Genomic DNA, 17458 nt, shown 5'->3' with positions numbered 1-17458 from the left:
GAACCTTCTTTAGAAAGGGAGCAATTTTGCCAAAAATTAAAAGTCAATCGATCAAGGCAAAAGACAGGGTGTGCAGTCCTTGAGATGGGGTCAGTGTTCGACAGTAACTCCCCCAGCACTGATCCGTGACAACATCAAGCAGTTGGTCCTTCTCTTCTCAAAGGAAAAAAAGCCCACTTTTTAAAACACAGTTTTCCAGGTATGATTTCTTTCAGAACCATGAAATCCATGTGACCCCCAGTGTACAGAGCCCTATCGGGTCAAAATGTTCACAGCCTGATTTCAACATGTAGGCTTGTCTGAAAGAACATTCAGCTTGGCAGAGTTGGGGGGTGGCTGCGGGTCCGGGGGAGGGGGGGCGGGGGAGGGGTGGGGGGGTGGTGCTGGGGGTGCAGGGGGGCGAGGGTGGTGGCAATTGGGTGAAGCAGTGAGAGGAGGGGCGTGTGGTGGGGGCAGATGATGGTGGGTTGGACGGAAGGGTTACAGCTTCATGTTACTTGACCATATTTTAGCTGTGTTATAGGAGTTGCAGAAAGTCAGCTTTAATTGGACTTAGTAAAGAAGCTCAGGAGGAATTAACGGTCAGGGAAGTTAGGCAGCGCTCACTTCAATTACTGGTCATCACATGTCTAAGTGGCAGTTTCTCAGGGCAGTAAGAGTTGGGATGGGGTTACTTTTGACAGAAAGTGTTGAAGTGGCATTTTCCTGCGACAGAACTGATAGCCAAGAATGTGCGGTAAATTAACAGAAAGTCCAACCAACTCATCCACACAGTCAAGCTGGTGAAACGAAATGACTGACGACCTGGCTCTCACCCTGATCACTCGGTTCTCGGACTCCTGCCATGTTCCGATGAAGCTCAGGGTTCGCTGGAGGAGCAGCGGCTCATCCTTCAATGAGGAACTTCACAGCCTTCCAGTGTGAACATTCAGCTCAACAATATCGCTCTGTAAAAACTTCCAACATTCTGATTCCCTTCTGTTCGCAGATGTGGGTTTGAGTCTCGGTTTCACTGAAATTTATATTTTTCTTGACGTCACAAAGCGCTTTAATATTCAACACGTCTGTCCATTACAGGGGCTGATGGAAGATCCAATCAGTGAGGTGCGCATTCACCCTTTTAAAACATTATTTCAGGGGATGTGACCGTCGTTCGCAAGGTCAGTCTTTGTTACAAATCCCAAACTGTCCTTGAATCAGTAGATTTCTCAGCGGGCAGTTTGGAATCAAACTGATCCCTAGGCCAGACCAGGGAAGACATCGGTGAACCACCACTGAGATTAGTGTTTAATTGCAGGTTTTAATTATTGAGTTTAATTTCCATCAGCAACTATTTTGGGAAATGAACCCAAGTCCCCGGAATATTTCCACTGCTCCAATGTTTCCCCTGAGAGAGATGGAAATAACATGTCGAAAGGACACTAAGTCGGATCCCCATGTTATTGTGAACAGAAGTATCGAATCCAAGATCTTACAAGAAAAGTCGACGCAAGCTGGCCTCATAACTTGGGTTGGAGTATCACATCAGTGATTCCAGGCAGAGCTTCTGCAAAATCACCGGAATAAGACGGAAACAGTTGATAAAGTAACGACGAGGGTGGGATTCAAACCCACGCGTGCAAAGCACAATGGATTAGCAGTCCATCGCCTTAACCTCTCGGCCACCTCATCGCAAAATGCCCTTTCTTAAACCCCCTTCTATACTTTTTGCATCCATGAACCGTTGAAATAAATGATCCTCTTTGGTACAGGCCCTGAATATTCGGCCAGATGTGTAAAAGTGGAAACATAGTTTATCTTATTAAAATAAATGTGCATCACATCAGATCAAGGACTGTTGTAAACCGACTGATATGAATCGCTTCAAGACTTTAACCTAACATGTTTCTATACAGTGTGAAAACCCACCGCGGAAAGACTTCAACATAAAAGCATTTGATAGCAAAAGGAAACCCCTCCCAGCTCACTGCGAGCACCGGAACACAGCTAAAATGTGGTAAATTAAAATGGAACACTGGGATTCCCAGCTCTGCTTGTCCTTTCAGTCAAGATTGAAACTGAGTGCAGTCAGCCTCCCACGTGAATCCACAAGTGGACAGCTCCCTTATTTGATGTATTAGGATAAATTTAGAGTCTCATGGCACGGAGAAACGTTCTTTAAACTTGACATTCATTTTTATCACGTGTGTTAAAGTGATGCATCCCCTGCAATGACTTCCCGGGTGTTCAAACCTGGTCCTGATTTCCGGAACCGCCACCACCTCGAGCGCGAAAAGAAATGCTGCATTAAGATGGCCTCGTCCGGGAATGGAACCCGGGACCTGACGCATATGAATCCACAGGAAAGCCCAAAGCGACAAACAAGCTAACGACATAACACAAACCAATCAAGGAATCCTTTCATTGTCACACAAAGTGCATCAATCATAAGCGAATTACTGTTCCTGCTGGAAATCTTTTCGGATGTTTTAGAAACCCCGGGGACGACTCCAACCAGTGGTGAGTTTCCCGCCTTACTTCTTTTGACTTCAGTATTGCTGGGGTTCCTTGATGCCACATTAGGTCAAATGCTTCTTTGAACTCAAGTGCAGTCACTTGCACCTCACGTCTTGAGTTCAGTTGTTTTCTTCATGTTTGGACCAAGGCTGCAATGAAGTCAGGAGCTGAGTGACCCTGGCTGGAGACAAACTGAGCTTCAGTGAGCGGATTAGTGCGGAGTAAGGGTCACTTGATCGCACTGACGAAGACATTTTCCCTCACCTTCTTATTCAACTAGAGTAGGCTGATGGGGCGGCTTTTTCCGGTTGGATTTTCCTGTTTTTTTGTGGACAAGACAGACCTGAGCAATTTCACACATTTCCGGCTAGATGCCAGTCCTGTTCCTGCACTGGAACAACTTGGCGAGGGGCGAGGCTATTTCTGGAGCACAGGTTTTCAATACTGCTGCCGGATTGGTGTCGGGGCCCAAAGCCTTTGCAGTTACCCGTGCCTTCAGCCATTTCTCGATTTCACTTGGAGTGAATGGAGCTGGCTGAAGACTGACATCTCTGTTGCATTTCCCCGGCTTTGTACAAAAGCAGAACTGAGGAAATCGCATACGTGGCTCTATGAAACTGATCAGCCCCAGTGAAAGGCGACAGTGTTTATCACCAGCGGGTTCCATTAATTCAGATACAGATTTGGTGTAAAACTAGCCATGACAAGTGCGACACACACATTTTTCTGATCTGCAGTTAGATGTGCTCCCGCTGTGACGCTAACATACTCGTGAGTTGGGAAAGTGTAGGCGCTATCTGGTTGAGGTAATTGAGATGATTAGTAGGTTTTAATGCGGAGAAACGATTTCCTCTGGCGAGGGAGTGCAGAACAAATGTATATAACCTTAAACTTAGAGCGAAGCCATTTAATAGTGACGTCAGGGAGCAATTCACTCAAAGGATGAAGAAAGTTGTTTGTAGGACAGTCCCTGTGTAGCGATTGGCCGAGAGATTATGGCAATGAACTGATGCTTCGTTGGGCTTTGCACCCCCTCTTCATCAAGAAAAACTGGAAAACTGGAGGGAACTGAAACGAGGTGATGGCTGTCCTTTGTCATTATATGATCATGTTCTTTAATATAAGCGCAGGACTGCAGGTGCCTGTAAAACTAACATCCTTAGGTCTCTGGTTTAATTCTGGCTCGAAGAACGCCCTTCTGTCAGCCGAAATACCTCAGTTGGGAGAGCGTTAGACTGAAGATCTAAAGGTCCCTGGTCCCATCCCGGGTTTCGGCAGCATGTTGCAAGCCCTTTCGCCTGAGCGTCGCTAGCTGATTTCGCCAGCGGTTTTTGGGAAGACCCAGTCCCGCTTCTGAGGGTAGGGGTCTCCTCCAACGCACACGGACAGCTCTGTGCCCGCTGGTCCACCTTACTGGAATAAAGCTCGGTTTGACCATTCTTGAAAAAGCACTGGTCAACTCAGCACCCATATAAACTATGCTAACAACCGTGCAACGCTCATATGTTCGCAGCTTCTGGTTCCTCGATCAGTCATTGGAATTTTAAATTCCTGAAAATCCGTCTGTTGATGCATTGCAATTCTGCTTTTTTTTAACATTAACCAGGGGACCGTAATTGGAATTCAATTAATCCATTGTTTCCCTCCCGTTTATTAATATTTCTTTGTGTCTGTGTCCCTCAGTGATTAGGTCGAGAAATGAGCTCGCCTCAGTCATGCGGCAGACGGATCTCATGAGTATTACAAATATTTACTCTTTCCTTTTAAATTCAGATCAGCATTTCTCATTGAAACACGGGAAATGCTGCTTAACCTGCTCCAAGGTCACTTCTATGACTCACTGAAACAACATAATTTGACCTTTCAGTAAGCTCTTTGTGTGCAGCCGTTTCTGGGGGTCTTCCTCAGTCACGAATATTGGAATCGGACCTTAGTTTTCTGCATGTTTAGTGGGAAGCCCAATATGTCATCGGCTTTACAGAAGGAGTCGACAGTGACCTGGAGCTAAGTTTCTGAGTGAGCACACTGTTACGAGTGGGATGGGAGGAGTGCGCGGTTGGTCTAGTCCCACTACTCCACAGGTCGCAACATTGGCTCAAATGTTCATTTGACTCACCAAAATTGCCAATTATTTACTTTCACCAGTGTTCCCGAGAATAAAAGAGGTTTCAAAGTGGATTATTTCGATGAACAATAAATTCATTTGTTTATTATAAAAAAAGGTATTTTCGAATAGACATGTAAAGCTTATGAACATACAGTATGGATCTGAAGTCACACAGACACACGTTCTCCCTCTCTCACAAACACACACACACACACATACACACAGACACACGTTCTCCCTCTCTCACAAACACATACACACACGCACCCATCATAGGAACCAACACACACATACACACAGAAATACGCTCTCCCTCTCTCACAAACACACACATACACACACGCACGCATAATAGGAAACCATGATAGTAAAAAGAGAACTAGGGGAAATTAAAGCATAATGATGGGGATGTTGGAAATCAGAAACAAAAACAGAAAATGCTGGAAAAAAATCAGCTGGTCTAACAGCATCTGTGGGGAGAAATAAATACAGAGTCAACGTTTCGAGTCCTTATGACGCTTCTCTAGAAAGGGGGTAATTTTGCCAAACATTAAACGTCAATGGATCAAGGCAAAGGTCAGGGTGCGCAGTCTTGAGATGGGGTCATTGTTCTACAGTCGCTCCCCCCGCACTGATCAGTGACAACATCAAGCAGTTGGTCCTTCTCTTCTCAAAGGAAAAAAAAGCCCATTTTTTACAAGACAGTCTCCCGGGCATGTTTTCCTTCAGAACCATGAAATCCATGTGACCCCCTTTGTACACAGCCCAATTGGATCAAAATGTTCACAGCCTGATTTGAACATGGTGTTGTAGGCTTGTCTGAAAGAACATTCAGTCTGGCAGAGCTGGGGGTGGCTGTGGGGCCGGGGGGGAAGGGGGAGTGGGATTGGTGTGGAGGGGAGGGGAGTGGCGTGGGTGGTTGTAGTTGGGGGGGTGCACTGAGGGGAGGGACGTGTTGTGGGGGCAGATGATGGTGGGTTAGGCGGGAAGGTTACAGCTTCATATTATTTGACCATATTTTAGCTGCGTTATAGGAGTTGCAGAAAGTCAGCTTTAATTCGACTTAGTAAAGAAGCTCAGGGGGAATTAACGGTCAGGGACGTTAGGCAGCGCTCACTTCAATTACTGGTCATCACATGTCTAAGTGGCAGTTTCTCAGGGCAGTAAGAGTTGGGATGGGGTTACTTTTGACAGGAAGTGTTGAAGTGGCATTTTCCTGCGACAGAACTGATAGCCAAGAATGTGCGGTAAATTAACAGAAAGTCCAACAACTCATCCACACAGTCAAGCTGGTGAAACGAAATGACTGGCGACCTGGCTTTCACCCTGATCACTCGGTTCTCGGACTCCTGTAATGTTCCGATGAAGCTCAAGGTTCGCTCGAGGAGCAGCGGCTCATCCTTCAACGAGGAACTTTACAGCCTTCCAGTGTGAACATTCAGCTCAACAATATCACTCTGTAAAAACTGCCAACATTCTGATTCCCTTCTGTTCGCAGATGTGGGTTTGAGCCTCGGTTTCACTGAGATGTTCTGAATTGATCTTTCTCCTGACGTCACAAAGCGCTTTATTATCCAACACGTCTGACCATTACAGGGGCTGATGGAAGATCCAATCAGTGAGGTGCACATTCAACCTTTTAAAACATTATTTCAGGGGTTGTGAACGTCGTTCGCAAGGCCAGTCTCTGTAATACATCTCAAACTGTCCTTGAAATCAATGGCTTTCTCAGCGGGCAGTTAGGAATCAAACTCATATGTAGGCCAGACATCAGTGGGAAGACATCAGTGAACCACCACTGAGCTTAGCGTTTAATTGCAGGCTTTAATTATTGAGTTTAATTTCCACCAGCAACCTATGGTGGGAAATGAACCCACGTCCCCGGAATATTTCCACTGCTCCAATGTTTGACCTTAGAGGGAGATCGAAATATCATGTCGAATGAACTCTAAGTCGGATCCCCATATTATTGTGAACAAAAGTATCGAATCCAAGATCTTAAAAGAAAAGTCGAAGCAAGCTGGAGTTAAGTTTCGGAGTGAACACCCTGTTACGAGCGGGGTGGGAGGAGTGTGCCCTTGGTCTAGTCCCACTACTCCACAGGTCGCAACATTGGTTGAAATGTTCAATTGACTTTCCAAAATGGCCAATTATAAACCTTCACCTCTGTTCCCGAAAATAAAAGAGATTTTAAAGTGGATTATTTCGATGAACAATAAATTTGTTTGTTTATTATAAGAAAAGGTATTTTCGAATAGAAAAGTAAAGCTTATGAACATAGAGTATGGATCTGAAATTATGCGAATTAATCTTTCGAGATAAAAAGTCATATACATACACACACACACATACACATACACACATACACATGCTCTCCCTCTCTCACAAACACACACACACTTACTTACACGTGCTCATAATAGAAAACCATGATATTAAAAAGAGAAATAGGGGAAATTAAAGCAAAATGATGAGGATCTTGAAAATCAAAAACAGAAACAGAAAATGCTGGAAATTATCAGCTGGACTAACAGCATCTGTGGGGAGAAATAAATACAGAGTCAATGTTTCGAGTCCTTATGACCCTTCTTTAGAAAGGGGGGAATTTTGCCAAACGTTAAAATCCAATGGATCAAGGCAAAGGTCAGGGTGCGCAGGCCTTGAGATGGGGTCAGGGTTCCACAGTCGCTCCCCAGCACTGATCCGAGACAACATCAAGCAGTTGGACCTTCTCTTCTCGAAGGAAAAAAAAGCCCACTTTTGAAAACACAGTTTTCCAGGTATGTTTTCATTCAGAACCATGAAAACCATGTGACCTCCCTTTGTACACAGCCCAATTGGGTCAAAATGTTCACAGCCTGATTTTCACATGGAGTTGAAGTTTTGTCTGAAAGAACATTCAGACTGGCAGAGCTGAGGGTGGCTGTGCGGCCGGGGATGGGGGGGAGGTGGGAGGGTTACAGCTTCATATTACTTGACCATATTTTAGCCGTGTTATAGGAGTTGCAGAAAGTCAGCTTTAATTCGACTTAGCAAAGAAGCTCAGGGGGAATTAACGGTCAGGGAAGTTAGGCAGCGCTCACTTCAATTGCTGGTCATCACATGTCTAAGTGACAGTTTCTCAGGGCATTAAGTGTTGGGATGGGGTTACTTTTGACAGAAAGTGTTGACGTGGCATTTTCCCGCGACAAAACTGATAGCCAACAATGTGCGGTAAATTAACAGAAAGTCCAAACATATCATCCACACAGTCAAGCTGGTGAAACGAAAAGACTGGCGACCTGGCTCTCACCCTGATCACTCGGTTCTCGGACTCCTGCAATGTTCCGATGAAGCTCAAGATTGGAACAGCGCCTCATCCTTCAATGAGGAACTTTACAGCCTTCCAGTGTGAACATTCAGCTCAACAATATCGCTCTGTAAAAACTGCCAACATTCTGATTCCCTTCTGTTCGCAGATGTGGGTTTGAGCTTCGGCAGTTGTTCATCAATCCGCGATTTAAAACCTCCACCAGTTACATATTTTTTTCTCTTTATTGCTCCACATACGGAGCCGAGTGCCCTACTTCTGTGCTGTTTAACTCTCGGAGCTGATGTTTCCCTCTCTCTGGCGATGCAGCACAAACTCTGTTGTGATTTTATCTCTCCCGATTTCCAAGATTTTCCAGGGCGTCGTTTTTGCATTTTTCCCGCTTCCCTTTCACTGGCTTAACCCCTATCACAAAATATTTTCCTCTCCTGTTCAGGTGAAAAGTCACTTACCTACAACACGAACTCTGTTTCACCGCCCATGTGTAATTCTTACATTTCCTGTGTTACTCTCGCGGTGTGAAAGGATAGTTGACTGGCTTTGGATGTGAATGGAACTAGATGCCCGCTTCGTCACGGCAAGCGGCTACCAGGAGGGCAGAGGAAATGTTTCAGGGACTCCCTCAAAGCCTCCCTGATAAAATGCAACATTCCCACCGATTTGTGGGAATCTCTTGCTCGAAACGCCCAAACTGGAGAAGAAGCATCCGCGAAGGTGCCAACCATTTGGAACGTCTCCGACAGGCCCAGGTGGAGGCCAAGCGCAAACAGCGGAAGGAGCGGAGCAAAATCCGAGCATCCCACCCACCCGCCTCCTCAAACACTACCTGCCCCAACCTGTGGCAGAGTGTGCGGAGCCAGCATTGGACTTTTTAGGCTCCTCAGAACCCGCAACGTGGAAAAAAAGCCATTCTCAGTGACGAGTTACTGCCTAAGAAGAAGAAGATGAAGAGGCTGTGGGATGGGTATGATTCTCGCTTAGCGATTCTTATTGAAATATTCTGCGAGAGGTGTCGTATTCAAATCTCGGACGAGACCCCAAGTGTTATCAACTATCGCCCTAAGTCACTGATGGGACTTATTTAAGAGAATGAATATGTTTTTGTTCTGGAGAAGGTGGGATTTTTTTATTTCAGGAATTTAGCAGCGATTGAGTGAAGGTCAACGGGCCAAGATTTAGAGAGGACAAAAAAATTGCAGGGACATTTTGAGGAGAGGTGCGGACAATAGTAACTGACTTCATGATCCAAAATCAATCTGAGATCCCGAGGCCAAGGGTCTGGGAATCAGTGGATCATTCAAAAATTCAAGAGACATAAATGCAGCACAGTTTTTGTGGACAAGGCATTATTTGGCTGGAAGGACTGGTAGCCTGGTCCAAATGGATCAGGCGTCTGACTTCAATGTACATTATGATGTAATCAGAAGATAGCAGTTTCGTGTCCTGTCCCGTTGCTTCATACAGAAATCTGGTGGAACGTCCAGTAAACCAGGTTCCCACTCGTCAGCTGCAAGTTCTGCTTTTTCTTACAAACAATGCGGAGCTCTTTCTCAGAATGTATTTCCTTGTTACTTTGTGCATTAATCCCTCACTCATCTTTGGATTGTGTTTCGTTACTAAGAAATCCACAATGTCTGACTAATGTCGAGAGAATATTGATATTTCCAATGGAACAAAAGGCTTTGAATCAATCAGTTTAATAAAATGCTGCGGAGGGAATTCCAATTTCCTCATCAAGCGGCTGAATGATTCGCTGAATGTTCAGTTGTTGTTTCCAGGGATGAAAGATGATGTCACTGGTCTCGGAATCCAGAGGACCAGGCTCATCTCTAGGGGCAAGTGTTCAAATCCCACCGTGGCAGCTCGTGGAATTTAAATTCAATCATTTCATGATTCTTGAATTGAAAACTGGTCTCTGTAATGATGGCCATGAAACTATCGTCGATTGTACTAAAAAAAAAATCTGGTTCACCAATGCACTTAAGAGGAAACAGTCTGCCGTCCTGACCTGGTCTGGTTTACATGTGACTCCATGCACATGGGGATATGGTTGACTCTTATCTGCCCTCGGAATATACTGAGCAAGCCATCCAATTCGAGGGAGATTAGGGAAGGGCAGGATGTTCTGGCCGTGCAGTTGACGCCCACAGCCCACAGAAGAAGAATAAATAACAAAAAAATGCAATGCGTGGTATACAAGGACGAAAGGATTGACAGTTTGGATCTTTATTCTCTTGTAATAACAAGGCTGAGGGGTGGCCTAACGCTTGTATTTCAAATAGTGAAAACAATATTTCATGGGATGTGAGCGTCGCTCGCAAGGCCAGTCTTTGTTACACATCCCAAATTGTACTTGAACTCCGTGGATTTCTCAGCGGGCAGTTAGGAATCAAACTCATATGTAGGTCCGGCCAGGGAAGACATCAGTGAACCACCACTGAGATTAGCGTTTAATTGCAGGTTTTAATTATTGAGTTTAATTTCCAGCAGCAGCCATGGTGGGAAATGAACCCCAGTCCCCCGGATATTTCCACTGCTCCACTAACTCCCCTTAGAGAGAGATCGAAATATTAAGTCGAATGGACTCTAAATCGGATCCCCAAGTTATTGTTAACAATCAAATCGCAACGGAGATCTTAGAAGAAAACTCTATGCAATCTGCCCTCAGAACTTGGGTTGGAAGATCAGATCAGTGATTCCAGGCAGACCTTCTGCAAAATCCCCGCACCAAGGAAGAAACAGTTGATGAAACAACGACCAAGGTGGGATTCGAACCTTAACGTGCAAAAATCAATTGATTTATATTCCATCACCTTAACCTCTCGGCCAGCTCGGCACAAATTAAAACCCCTTATATACTTTTTGCATTCATGAACTGTTGAAATAAATGATCCTCTTTGGTACAGGCCCTGAATATTCGGCCAGATGTGTAAAGGTGGAAATGTAGTTTCTTCCATTAACATAAATGCCCATCACATCAGATCAGGGACTGTTGTAAACCGACTGATGTGAATCACTTCAACACTTCAACCTGATATCAAACATGTTTCTACACAGTGTGAAAATCCAGCGCTGAAAGACCGGAACTTACAAGCATTTGGTTGCAAAAGGAAACCCCTCCCAGCTCACTGCAAGCACCGGAACGCATTAAAATGTGGTAAATTGTAATGAAACACTGGGGTTCCCAGCTCAGCTTGTCCTTTCAGTCAAGATTGTAACCGAGTGCCTACCTGAATCCACACGGAGTGAGTTGCCTTATTTGGCACATAGGGATAAATTCAGAGTCTCATGGCACGGAGAAACGTTCTTTAATCTTGACATTCATTTTCATCACGCGTGTTTTTAGTGATGCATTTTCTGCAATGTGTTCCCGGGTGTTCAAACCTGGTCCTCATTTCCGGAACTGCCACCACCTCGAGGGCAAACAAAATTACTGCATTAAGATGGGCTCGTCCGGGAATTGAACCCGGGAACTCTCGCACATTAATAAAATAAAATTCGCAAGGCAAGAATCATGCCACTAGACCAACGAGCTACCAGTACTACAAAGTGCAGTCAAAGGATCCTTTCCTTGTCACCCATAGTGTATCAAACAAAAGCGAATTACTGTTCCTGCTGGAAATCTTTTGGAATGTTTTAGAAACCCCGGGGACGACTCCAACCAGTGGAGAGTTTCCCTCCTCATTTCCATGAACTTTCAGTTTTGCTGGGATTCCTTGATGCCCGCAATAGGTCAAATGCTTCCCTGTACATAAGTGAACACTTGAACCTCATGGCTTGAGTTCAGCTGTTTCTCCATGTTTGGACCAAGGCTGCAAAGAGGTCAGAATGTGATTTAAAAGATGCCATACATGGGTTGGTTGTGTGGTCAGAAAATTGGCAAATGGAATTCAATCCCAGAAAGTTTGGGGTAATGCATTTGGGGAGGGCAGACAAAGAAAGGGAACACTCAATAAATGGGAAGATATTGAGACAGGTTGCGGAAGGGAGACACTTTGGAGTGCATGTTCACATTTCCCTGAAGGTGGCAAGACAGGGGGACAAGGTGGTAACGGAATGTTTTCCTTTATTGAACGAAATATTGAATACAAAAACAGGGATATAATGCTGGAAATCTATAAAACGCTGGTTAGGCCATTGTTGGAATTTTGTGCACTGTTCAGGTCATCACGTTACAGGAAGGACACAAATGCTCTGGAGGGTGTACAGAGAATATTTAAAAGAATGCTACAAGGGCTTGAAAATTGCAGCTGTGAGGAAGGTTGGATATTCTAGGGTTGTTTTCCTTAGGACAGAGGAGGTTGAGGGGTGACCTAATTGAGGTGCAAAAAGATTATGAGCGACCTAGGGCTGGGATTCAGAACCAGTTGGGTTTCTCTGGCAGAGAAACACCAGAGACACAAAGGGCCGAATGGGCTTTCTCTGTGGTGTAACTATTCTAAGATTTCATGTGTATAAGTGCCGGATTCATTCTGTATCGCTCTGTCACTGGTAAAGGATTTGAGTGTCTGACTCCTGATGTATTTGTCAGCCTCTGGGGATCTGTCATTCATTCTGCATTGCTCTCTCTGGAAAACTATGTGAGTGCGGGATTCATTATGTATTGGTCAGTCTCTGGGGATGTGTGTGAGTGTATGATTCACTCTGCATTGCTCTGTCTCTGGTGCACTATGTGAGTGTGGGATTCATTATGTGTTCGTCAGTCTCTGGGGATGTGTGTGAGTGTAGGATTCACTCTGCATTGCTCTGCCTCTGGTACACTATGTGAGTGTGGGATTCACTATGTATTGGTCAGTCCCTGGGGATGTGTGTGAGTGTAGGATTCACTCTGCATTGCTCTGTCTCTGGTGCACTATGTGAGTGTGGGATTCATTATGTATTGGTCAGTCTCTGGGGATGTGTGTGCGTGTAGGATTCACTCTGCATTGCTCTGCCTCTGGTACACTATGTGAGTGTGGGATTCACTATGTATTGGTCAGTCCCTGGGGATGTGTGTGAGTGTAGGATTCACTCTGCATTGCTCTGCCTCTGGTACACTATGTGAGTGTGGGATTCACTATGTATTGGTCAGTCCCTGGGGATGTGTGTGAGTGTAGGATTCACTCTGCATTGCTCTGTCTCTGGTGCACTATGTGAGTGTGGGATTCATTATGTATTGGTCAGTCTCTGGGGATGTGTGTGCGTGTAGGATTCACTCTGCATTGCTCTGTCTCTGGTGCACTATGTGAGTGTGGGATTCATTATGTATCTGTGAGTCTCTGAGGTACTTTGAAAATCAGTATTCATTCTACCAAGAATATACTTCATTGGGCCATTTGGATACATTGGTACATTAATGCTAACGATCTTCAATACAGTTTACTTTATGTAATATTACCTGTTTATCCATGAAATCTATTCCCTCTCCTATGCTTATCTTGCTTTCCCTGAAATACAGCTGTGCTAATCGTCTTGACTGCTCAACATGACAGCCAGTTCCAAATTCTACCGACTCAGTGGGAAAACAAGGTAATATCGAATTCTCTTTGAATTGATTGTTGACACCTCTATGTCCACCCTATCACACCCCATCACTAATTACTCATATTGAGCTGTTTCTGCAACACACACAGTTAATGTCATTGTATCAAAATCCTGGAACTCCCACCCTCACAGCACTGTGGGTTTAAGTACGCCACTGAGATTGCAGCGGTCCAAGAAGGCAGCTCACCACCACCTTCTCAAGGTCACTTAGGAATGGACAATAAATGCTGGCCGAGCCAGCGAATCTCATATCCATTGAATTAATAAAAAAAAGCTCCGCTCTGTTGCACTTCTCAGCTCTGGCCAGTAGATGTCAGCACACTCAGAGAGCGACAGAACAGACAAGAAGCGTTCATATTTTATTGGACGGCGAAGGGAGGTATTTGGTTCAATGCAGATCTGTCAATGGCACTCTGTACCTGTGATATTGTAAAGTAAGTGTGGGAATCATATGTTTCTTTCATCACTTGGTTCTGTTTGTGTGCATGAGATTCATTCTGCATCTGTCAGTGGGATTAATTTTACATCTGTTAATCTTTGGTATTATAAAACATTGTGAGATTCAATTGCGGTTTTCCCAATCATCGGTATTGTATGTGAAAGTGGAATTTACAGTGTGTGTGTTAGTGTGTGGTCTTCCATGTGTATCCATCAGCATCTGTTACTCTATGTGATGCTTGGACTCTTTCTAAATGTCTCAGTGGTACAATTGGTGTGTCATATTTCTTTAGTATCACTCAGATTCAGCTATTGTGAGTGAGTGCAGTGACCAGCCTGTATCTTTCAGCATCTGGCACTGAAAATGTGCTTGAGAATTATTCTCTGCTTCTGTGTGAGTGTGGGATTCATTATATTACCTTCAGTCTCTGGGACTAATTATAAGTTTGGATTCATTCCACATACATTTCCAGCAGAACAACAAGCCACTGATATGGTAGGTTTAAAGCAAACAATGTGTGTAAACTTTGGCTGAGTATTAAATCTCTGGAGGAAACACCACCTTTATTCTGGTTTCGTCAATTATTTGCCTGTTGGAAAAAAGTATATTTTAGGACTCAAGTACAGGTGGAGCGGAAGATACAGATTCCATCAATTTAACCTCTATAAATAATCATTGTGAATGGTTTGAGAGACTTTCGACAGGCTCTAGCTCTGATTGGTCAGTCCATTCTCAATCCTAATCTTCAACCAATCGGAGAGCCAGGTAACAGGAATTGGAAGTGCCGATTGGCTTATGTTTTCAAATTCGAAAAGCCCGCCAATTTGAGGGGGGAAAAAAGATAATAGCCGAACGGCTTAATTTCCAGGCAATTTTAATCTCACGCTTTAGGAGCTGTAATATTGCATTCTGCGTCACAGAGTCCTGGCGCTATTTTAGGAACAGATTAAATGTGTCAATCTCTTATCTGTAACCGGCGGTAACAAAGCAGCGATTTAAAAAGAGCCAATCTCAGCTCACTGGAAACGCAATAACATAGGTTACCAACCGACTCCTTCACACAGGTTTCATCGGAACAGAGAGAAACGGCTGATTTCTGATCCTGTACCCTGAAAGCGGCCGGCAATGTTACAATCGGAAGAGCGGAGCGCTCCAGCAGCCACACGCTCAGCATCGCTGCTCTTTCTCATGAGCCTGTGAACACGGCCCGCGGGGAGCTGCACTCCAGCCCGGGAGGAGCGAGACTTGGCTTTGGCTTTGTCCTGGGCTCCCCCGCCGGTCTTTCTACAATCTTACACACACTTACACCACGAATGAAGAATTCCTCTCGCACTCACCCTTTCCATATCTTCTGGGGAATGTAGTCGGCCACTTCTGAAAGCCCAGACATGAGCTTGTGTGATACACAGCGCGAAATGACCTGATCAGTGTAACCATTACCCTGCAGGATGCCTTTGATGAGCCCAGTTTCCGCATCACGCTTGCACGTTGAGCAAATGGCTCGGACCCGATTCACAAAGTTGCTGATAAGACCAATCTTACAGAGCGTGGAACTGTAAGAATCCCAACGCGTTTTTTAACTAATGTAGAGAATTGTGGTCTGACCACGGATAAGGCTGAAAATAAATCACTACTGCGATGGCCGGGAATCGACCCGGGTCAACTGCTTGGAAGACAGCTATGCTCACCACTATACCACCATCGCACACTTCTTCAAATTACAGTCAGCATTTATAGTACCGCGAAACACACTATATCTTTGGCATCTTGTGTCTGATTGATAAACTGTTTTGCAATAATTCTCACCATGTTTATGTTGTTTCACACACATTTAAAATTTCCCCAAAGAAGTTACCTCTTTGCACGTCTCACGTGCAGCCAGCAGAGGGCACCAGTCCACAATAAATTCTCTCCGGCTGTTTCTGTGGACACATCGAGACAGGAAAAGGTCTGTTGCTGCCCGGGGAACGGGCCGTGAAACAGACAAAGATAGTGACCAACTACAACGGCTCCATGTAGATATCCACAAAGTTCCGAACAATAAAAAAATGCAACTTATCCTGGAAGGGATGATGAAGTTCTCTCTGAAATAACTACACCAACACCTCCCTTAAAATAATTGATTTGTTGTCACCTCTTCAATACCAACCGTTTAAATTTCAGCCGGTATTCATTTCCAGTTCTTAGACAGACACTTTCACTGACCGGTTCAATCTTTGCAAAACTTTTCGAATTCCCGCTCAATAAACTAAATTACAGGCCCGTGATCCGATTTTATCTTGATCATAGAGGCGGGATATTGCTGACAGGTCTGGATTTAAAAGATCCCGGTTTCTAACTATAGATAAACAAGATGTTCCATTGAGTAAGATTTGTTTCGAGCGCCCTGTTCACTAATGGTGCCCAGAATTCGAAAACAAATCAGTTCGAACAGGCAGGAGGCGGAGCTGGATGATCACAGACTCTGTTCTGTCTGTCACTCAGTCTCCTCCCCGCCCCGCCTCTCACTCTCTGTCCTGTTCTCAGTCAGGTCGGGGCGGGCTATTTAAAAGAGGAACGTGAAGCAGCTCGTCTCTCATATTCTGCAGCGATCTGAGTGAAGAATCATCATGCCTGGCAAAGGGAAAGGAGGCAAAGGACTGGCTAAAGGCGGAGCAAAGCAGCACCGCAAAGTGCTTCGTGATAATATCCAGGGCATCACCAAACCAGCAATCCGCCGCCTGGCTCGCCGTGGCAGTGTCAAGCGGCTCTCGAGTTTGATCTATGAGGAGACTCGCGGGGCGCTGAAGGTTTTCCTGGAGAATGTGATCAGAGATGCGGTCACCTACACTGAACACGCCAAGCGCAAGACGGTCACTGCCATGGATGTGATGTACGCTCTGAAACGCCAGGGCCGCACTCTCTATGGTTTCGGCGGCTGAACAACTCGACCCTTTCTACCAAACACAACAAAGGCTCTTTTCAGAGCCACCCAAAACGTCACATTAAGAGCACTGACCTGGGAACGGGAGCGAGAAATCTCAAACTGTAACTGAATGAAAAGCAACTTTAGCATCATTTCATTCTCTTTCTGTCACTAGTTCATTTATTAAGGTTGTTGATGTTTTAAGTGAGGAGTGGAGCGGTGTATTACCTCCCCAGACCCCACTCTCCCACTCCAATATATTGGAAGGACGACTCACTCCGTTTTCTCTTCAATATCTATTAAACCGTCATTTGAATAAAACCCATACAGTTCATGATGTTTATGTGGGAGACCCGGAACTGTCGGTAGTCATGGTGATTTCGCCCATCAGTAGGAGCTTTCTACCCGCCTGTTATAAACAGATCAGGTAAAGATTCCGAATTGAAACCGGGTTGAAAGGCATGTAGAGCCAAAATGAGACTTTTCTCAGGTTTTATACTGGTGTCGTTTGCTGCGAAGCTAGTATTTTTAATGAAAATGCTGGAAAATATCACCAGGTCAGGCAGCACCTGTGTGGAGAGAGGGAATTATCTCTTCTAATGGACATGACGTTTCTTCAGAGCCAGAATGAAATGAGTTCAAACAGTGAGCAGCCCTTTCACAGACTCTGTGAGAGGC

At 44.9% G+C, this 17458-nt stretch overlaps 1 protein-coding gene, 1 long non-coding RNA gene and 2 other non-coding genes across 4 annotated transcripts in view; 3 read left to right on the top strand and 1 right to left on the bottom strand.

The window, feature by feature from the left end:
• LOC144670420 (histone H2B-like) overlaps positions 1-17458 on the top strand; it is a 528756-nt gene that overhangs the window by 307749 nt on the left and 203549 nt on the right. The window lies entirely within an intron of this gene.
• The window catches only part of LOC144670333 (uncharacterized), an 82620-nt gene that overhangs the window by 22011 nt on the left and 43151 nt on the right, over positions 1-17458 (top strand). The window lies entirely within an intron of this gene.
• trnas-gcu (transfer RNA serine (anticodon GCU)) lies at positions 1590-1671 on the bottom strand. Its single transcript has one exon. It is a non-coding gene; the product is annotated as a tRNA-Ser (tRNA).
• On the top strand, positions 3701-3773 carry trnaf-gaa (transfer RNA phenylalanine (anticodon GAA)). The gene has a single exon. It is a non-coding gene; the product is annotated as a tRNA-Phe (tRNA).

The sequence above is a fragment of the Cetorhinus maximus genome, chromosome 31 (genome assembly GCF_964194155.1).
Source record: "Cetorhinus maximus chromosome 31, sCetMax3.hap1.1, whole genome shotgun sequence".
Classification (NCBI taxonomy): domain Eukaryota; kingdom Metazoa; phylum Chordata; class Chondrichthyes; order Lamniformes; family Cetorhinidae; genus Cetorhinus; species Cetorhinus maximus.
This window is presented reverse-complemented; position numbering and strand designations above follow the sequence as displayed.